Source organism: Cyanistes caeruleus, unplaced genomic scaffold, assembly GCF_971803275.1.
Source record: "Cyanistes caeruleus unplaced genomic scaffold, bCyaCae1.hap1.1 HAP1_SCAFFOLD_233, whole genome shotgun sequence".
NCBI classification, from domain to species: domain Eukaryota; kingdom Metazoa; phylum Chordata; class Aves; order Passeriformes; family Paridae; genus Cyanistes; species Cyanistes caeruleus.
This window is the reverse complement of record NW_028256016.1, coordinates 93,559-100,000: the sequence shown is the minus strand read 5'-3', so window position 1 is coordinate 100,000 and position 6,442 is coordinate 93,559. Positions and strand designations below refer to the sequence as shown.

At 54.8% G+C, this 6,442-nt stretch overlaps 1 long non-coding RNA gene across 1 annotated transcript; it reads right to left on the bottom strand.

The window, feature by feature from the left end:
* Positions 1–665: 665 nt before the first annotated feature.
* Positions 666–4,149, bottom strand: LOC147645542 (uncharacterized). The gene is made up of 5 exons (XR_015282303.1): positions 2,819–4,149; positions 2,633–2,731; positions 2,129–2,209; positions 1,339–1,501; positions 666–803 (listed from the first exon to the last, which is right to left on the bottom strand). It is a non-coding gene; the product is annotated as an uncharacterized LOC147645542 (long non-coding RNA).
* Positions 4,150–6,442: the final 2,293 nt, after the last annotated feature.

The window sequence follows — 6,442 nt, the reverse complement described above, 5'->3', positions numbered from 1 at the left end:
AGAGACAGAGGGTCCTGGTCTGGGTGGTGGCCGCACAGCAATAAGCTGATAACTCAGCGTTGGCAAGGAAAACAGACACGGGCTTGGAGATGCAGGAAGAGAGGTGCAGTTCTCCCTGACTGAGTGTAGTGATTAACATTCACACTGTTATAAATGCATATCATATTATTGGCTTTTCGCAAATATTATAAAGAATGTTATATGTATAAGATTAGAAAATTTTTTTGTATTAATATGGTTTCCTTAATTTCTGTTATTGATGAAACTTTGAAATAGTGGTATAATACATATATGTTAAGCTTTGGCATAGTACTAAAACAAAAACTACTTTAGTTTGTATAACCTAAAGACTGCAAAAGATAGCTGGAGACTCCCCCTACATTCAGAAACTATCTTATCCAGATGAAGACAGCAGTGACCAGAACTCTGGGGGAGGAATTTATTGCATTTCTGTTATCAGGAAATGTAAATCTCGTTGGCGCCAAGAAGATTGATCTATTGGGAAGGGGGCAAGAGAAAACTAAACAGAAGAACACTAAAGATCCTAAGAAGAATGTATGAATATGCATGAGAATTTATGGATATGTATTAGGATTCTGTTTTTAAGGGACAATCCTTTGTCAGTAAGGTGTGCTCTCTTGGCTGAATGCAGAGACACCTGGCTGTATCTATGTACTTTACTTTATTTTTAGCTCCTAGTTATCTTTTCATTAAACCTTTAAATTCTATAAGAAAAATATGTGAACCTCATTTTTCACAACACTGAGCTGTTTGGCCGGACATCTGGAGGTGCAGAGGTGCTCCTGTAGAGAAAGAAAGTGGAGTGGCTGAGGCCCCCAGCTGCCGCTGGCACACAGGGACCCTCCTGCACAGCAGGGCCCAGAGCTGCCAAGGCTCCCCAGCACGGCTGGAGCTACTGGCACAGCTTGGCCCAGCTGGACAGCTGCCCCTCAAGGCCCTGGAGAGCAGGGGATGGCTCTGGGCAGGGTCCCTGGCCAGGAGCGGGCCCCAGAGCACCTCTGCCTGTCAAGGACAATCTCGTCCCTGCTCTTTCTCCTGCCCACCTTGCTTTGCCTCTGCCCGCTGCTCCTGGGGCTGCTCTTGGCCAGGCAGCCTCAGTGGCAGCCAGCACTGGCTGCAGCCCCAGCGGGCTCCCCAGGACAAGGCCCAGCAATTAAGAGGCCAATGAAAGGCCTGGGCAGCAGCAGAACTCTCAGCAGAGTTATTTGGGCAACCAAGGACTATCCACAGGTCTACAGCAGCCTCACTGGGAATGTTTCTATTCTACAATAACTTTCAAAAGAAGCTGTTTGAGGGAAAGATGAACGAAACACTCACTGTTTTCTCTTCCAGGCATACCAGATTCCAACACCGCATAAAACGAAGAAATGCACCAAACAAAGCAGGCCTGCCATTAATTCTAGCCAACAGCGTGTTCCCTGACAGAAACCTCTTCTGATGCCCTTCTGGAAATCGGGAACACGTGCTGTGCTGGCTGCATCTGTGGGAGCAATGGGCAGCGTGAGGCCTGTGCTGTGCTCCACTGCTGAGCTGGCAGCACGGTGGGTATGTCCAGGATGTTCTGTTCCCCCAAAGCTGAGGCCTGTAGGCACCTTGCTGTCCCTTGGCACAGGCTGTGCCACCCAACAAAGCCCAGAAGGCCGGGAGCAGAGCCCGGGGACAGCGCAGCTTCTTGGGCAGTGGCTCCTTCCAGGGACACGGGCCAAACCCATCCCTGAGCAGCCACTGCCACCCCTGACCCTCCCTGCTCCATGACAGCTCCCCCAGCCCAAGGGGACAGAGCCAGGCCCTGTCAGGGGCCAGTGCAGCCCCTGCCCAGTTGGGAGCCAGGGCTGGCTGTGGCTCTGGGATCATGGCAGGGCTCCCACTCAGGGCTGCTCCTGTGCCTTGGGCCTCTGGATGCTTAGGGCCAGCTCCAGGAGCAGCTGCAGTGGGATGGATGTTAGTGAATGAGTCCCATTTCCCAGGGGCTGGGAATGAGCTCCAGAGGCCTGGAAGCTGCAGCACCTCCAGCTTTGGCTGCTGCCGGGCTGTGCAAGGAGAGGCCCTGTGGGAAGAGCTGCTGGCACACAGCCCCACCAAGGGCTGAGCCCAGCACAGCAATTACCTCCTGTGCCTGGGCCCGTGCCTGCAATTGCCTCCCTTCCTTCAGGAAATGCCGCCTTCCATAGAGCCTCTCTGTCCATCCCTTGAGAAAGGAAGAGGCACAGCTGGATCAGATGGAACCATTACATAGCAGGGAAGTGGCCTCTTCAGGAGGCAGTGCTTGTCGAAGACATGGAAGAGGATCAGGAAAAGGCCCAGGCTCTCTCTTCTCCAAACCACCACCTCTCCTGATCTGCTCAGAGATCAGGAAGTTGCAGAGGATCTCAAGGTGTGCATGGCCCATTGTGCAGTTTGGGCAGCCTGTCTGCTGATGCCAAATGCCTTCCTGCAGAGGCTGGGGAGAAACTGCATCCAGGCCAGGCTGGGAAACAGCCCTGCAGGGCTTGAAAGCAGCAGTGGGGCAGCGAGGCTGCCATGGATCCCTTCCCATGGTGCAGGGCATGGCATGTCCAGAGAAAGCCCCTGACTGCTGAGTCTCAGGAAAGGCTGAGGGAAATGCACCCACCACGCTTACTGAGCAGTTCCTTCTCTATTTCTTTCAGGATGTGGTGTGACTCAAGTGATTCTTTCTGTCCTGTGGCTTTGTTCTTCCCTCTCAGAGGACCTTAACAAAAAATAGTTCCATTTCTCAGGAATGGATCCCAGAAAAGCAATGCTCAGCCTGTGGGTACAGCAGGGACACACCACTCACCCCTGCGATGGGAGCCAGGCTTGCGGGCAGTGATCAGCAAAGGAGCTGGGAAAGTCCTCCCTGCAGACACACCTGTAACGCAACAGCCACAGAAGCTTCTGTCACCTGGTTCCTACCAGGTTGTCAACGATTATTCCTTGATGGGACACTGAGGACATACCTGCAGGAGGCTCCAAGGGCTTCAAAATTTTATGCAGCCAATCTAATGGAGAATCCTTCCTGGGAACCTCATCTGGAAGGGAGCACAGATGAGAACCATTCCATGGTGTGCTGGGATCGCCCTTCTGCCTTAGGGAACTGGGCACTGCCAGGGGGTTGGGTAAGACCATGGGAGCCAGATGTCAGTGGACATGGAGAAAGCTGTAGAGGGGCCTGAAATGCTCTGGGCTGGCTCCTGGTCACTCTCAACACTCTTTCCATGCCCTGTGCAACATCCCTCAAGGGTGGGCACTCCCCAGTAGCAGAGATGTACAGCTCCAGCCTCAGCAGGGCTCAGGCCCAGGGGCACAGCAATTACCTCCTGGGACTGTGCCTGGCATGGCCTCCCTTCCTGCAGCAGAGGCTGCCCATGAGCCACTGCTTCCTCCGGGAAACGCTGCCTTCAGCACAGCCTCTCCATCCACTTCTGCAGAAAGGGACAGCTGGATCAGATGGCAGCATTCCCCACTGGGGAGGTGGCATCTTCAAGAGGAAATGCTTCTCAAAGACTTGGTTAAGGACCAGGATATCATATCAACTTTTGGGATTGGCCAGGGCCCTCCTTTCTCCAAACAGCTGCCATTTCTGATCTACCCGGAGACCAGAGAATTCTACAAGATCTCAGGGTGTGCATGGCCCATGGTGCAGTTTGGACTCCCTGTCAGCTGATACCAAATGCCTTCCTGCAGAGGCTGGGGAGAAGCTGCAGCCAGGCCAGGCTGGGAAACAGCCCTGCAGGGCATGAAAGCAGCAGTGGGGCAGTGAGGCTGCCATGGATCCCTTCCTGCTGTGCCAGGCACGGCGTGTCCAGATGTGCAGAGAAAGCCCCCGGCTGCTGAGTCTCAGGAGAAGGCTGAGGGACATGGACCCACCTTGTCCTTCCTGCAGAATTTTCTTCAGCATTTGCCTCATGGGTTTGGATGGCTCATGGGGTTTCATAACTCCTGTAGCTTTGGTATTTCCTCTTGGAGGACCTTAGAGCAAAATAATTCCATTTCACAGGAATGGATCCCAGAATGCCAATGCTCAGCCTGTGGGGTCAGCAGGGACACACCACTCACCCCTGCGATGGGAGTCAGGCTTGTGTGCAGCAACCAACCCAGGAGCTGGGAAAGTCCTCCCTGCAGACACACCTGTAACTCAACAGCCACAGAAGCTTCTGTCATCTCTTCTGATCTGAACAGGCAGCACTGAGCCTCAGGAGCGGTGAGAGGATCGTGCAGGGCGAGGGCACACATGTGCACGGCTCTGTCCTGGCACCTGCAGCGATGCTCTCCTGGCCAAGCCTTGGGCTCTGAGCTGGCAGCTCTCCCAGGGGGAAAGGCCTTAACCTACCCTCACCATCTTCCAGAGCCTCAGTCCTGGGTGTGGGTTGAGAAGCCAGATCACCTTCAGCAAGAGGCTTGGCTGAAAAAAAAGGTAGGACAGAACAGCTCCCGTGGCTCTGTAGGAGACCCTCAGGCTCCCTGGGGCTGGCAAAGGAGCCACACAAGGCACAGCCCCGGGGCACAGCCCTGGGCCCGGCCCCTTCCCTCTCTGCTCTTCTCCGTGGCTGCACAGAGCACATGGAAGGAGACACTGGCATTACACACGGGAAGAGATTGGCAGCTAAATGCTCCTTCTTCCCACTGGTAGTGACCTGTGGGATCCCTCAGGGCTCCAGAAGGGAGCAGGGCGAGGTTTCCAGAACCCATCAAGCCTGAGATTATGTTAAGAGATATGGCAAATGCTCTTGCCACCTTGTCACTTTGTGTTCTGTCAGTAAAGGGAATAGAAGAACTTGCCTCCAGCATTCTCCAAGATATTCAAAGTATCATTCAGTAGCACTTCCAAATAAATGAGGTTGCGTTCCAGATCTAGAAGGGAGCACAGATCAGAACAGTTTCCATGATGTGCTGAGATCCCCTTCTACCTTAGGGAACGGGGCAGTGCAAGGGAGTCGCGCTAAGGCTGTGGGTGCCAGATGTCAGTGGACATGGCCACAGCTGCAGAGGGGCCTGGGGGCTCTGGGCTGGCTCCTGGTCACTCTCCACCCTCTTTGCAGGCCCAGTGCAGCATCCCTGGGAGAGGTGGCTGGAGCAGCCCAGGCCCCACTGGGGCCCTCTCTCTGCCACAGCTGAAAGAATTGTAAAAGCAATGGGGAAGAACTACAGCAGGCAGTGCCACAACTGTCCCTCAGGCCCTCCCTCCCTCCTGCCCACGTTCTGCTGGGACAGCTCTCCCATCCCATAGGGACTGGGCCAGGCTCTTTCAGGATACAGTGGAGCCTTGCCCTCCCCCTCTGCCTATTCCCCACCATGGGCACCCCTTTGCAGCTTCTGCCAGGTTTTGGGACCTGTCTCCCATGGAGGGACCCCAGCAGGACTGCTCAGTAGCCAAGTGCCCTGAGCCTGCTGGGGATAATTCCACTGGGCTGTGCTGGTCTTGTCCGGGCTGTGCCTGCACTGCCAAGCAGCAGAGATGGCAGCTCAAGCCTCAGCAGGGCTCAGGCCCAGGGGCACAGCAATTACCTCCTGGGACTGTGACTGTGCCTGGCATGGCCTCCCTTCCTGCAGCAGAGGCTGCCCATGGGCCACTGCTTCCTCCGGGAAACGCCGCCTTCAGCGCAGCCTCTCCTTCCGTCTCTGGAGAAAGGAAGAGGGATACATGCATCAGGTGGGGCTGTTTGTTCCCCAACATGAAGGTGGCATCTTCAGGAGGCAATAGTTGTCAAAGATATGGATAAGTTTCAGGAAGGCATCCAAACTTTGGAGCCAGGCCAGCCACATCTACCACAAGACTGGGAAACTGCAGGGGATTTCAGGGTGTGCATGGCCCATGGTGCAGTTTGGGCTCCCTGTCAGCTGATGCCAAATGCCTTCCTGCAGAGGCTGGGGAAAAGCTGCAGCCAGGCCAGGCTGGGAAACCGCCCTGCAGGGCATGAAAGCAGCAGCAGGGCAGCAAGGCTGCCATGGATCCCTTCCTGCTGTGCCAGGCACGGCGTGTCCAGATGTGCAGAGAAAGCCCCCGGCTGCTGAGTCTCAGGAGAAGGCTGAGGGACATGGACCCACCACGGCGTCTCTCCAGTTCACTCAGCCTCTTGTCTCCTGTAGGTTTGTTCCTCCCTATAGGAGGACCTTAACAGAAAGTATTTCCATTTCAGATGAATGGATGCCACAGAACCAGGGCTCAGCCTGTGGGATCAGCAGGGACACACCACTCACCCCTGTGATGGGAGCTGGGCTTGCGTGCAGCAACCAGAAAAGGAGCTTGAAACATCCTTGCTGCAGACACACCTGTAACTCAACAGCCACAGCAGCTTCTGTCATCTGCTTCCTGCCAGGGTGTCAGTGTTTATTCCTTGTTGGGACAGTGAGAACGTACCTGCATGGGGCTCCAGAGGCAGAAAATCTTCATGAAGCCAAGCTGCTGGAGAAGCCTTCCTAC